This window comes from Etheostoma spectabile, unplaced genomic scaffold, assembly GCF_008692095.1.
Source record: "Etheostoma spectabile isolate EspeVRDwgs_2016 unplaced genomic scaffold, UIUC_Espe_1.0 scaffold433, whole genome shotgun sequence".
Lineage (NCBI taxonomy): Eukaryota > Metazoa > Chordata > Actinopteri > Perciformes > Percidae > Etheostoma > Etheostoma spectabile.
This window is the reverse complement of record NW_022605608.1, coordinates 110,410-110,859: the sequence shown is the minus strand read 5'-3', so window position 1 is coordinate 110,859 and position 450 is coordinate 110,410. Positions and strand designations below refer to the sequence as shown.

Genomic DNA, 450 nt, shown 5'->3' with positions numbered 1-450 from the left:
TATATATATATGCTGAGTCTTCATTTTTGCACCACTTGCAGTTGGTAAAAAGTGTTAGACACCACCTAAATTACAAATTGTAATATGTTAATCCCATGGCCTAGGAAAGTTAAATCAATATTTTGGAGCTTCTCTCTCACAAAGTCAGAAACTAAGTAAGAAGTAACTCTCAAACTTCTGTACGTCTGGAGCTGCTCCAGAAACGATGAATGGGAGACGGATTTTGTTTTCTTTTTTATACCCAAATGAGCTTTAATATATTGTAGTGTTCTCAGTTCTAAAACAGAACATATACCCATATAGTATGTAAACACTACTATACCATGTAGAACTCCTGGGTACTCTGTTTCACTTTATACTGACAACACAAATTTAAGTTGTGTCACTCCAGTTTTTGGATTTGGGAGTTTTTTTGGGAGTTTTTGGATTTTTTTGGCGGAGTTTTTTTTT

At 34.2% G+C, this 450-nt stretch overlaps 1 protein-coding gene across 2 annotated transcripts in view; it reads left to right on the top strand.

The window, feature by feature from the left end:
- LOC116686655 (breakpoint cluster region protein) overlaps window positions 1-450 on the top strand; it is a 25,915-nt gene that overhangs the window by 18,129 nt on the left and 7,336 nt on the right. The gene's annotated exons all lie outside the window — the stretch shown is intronic.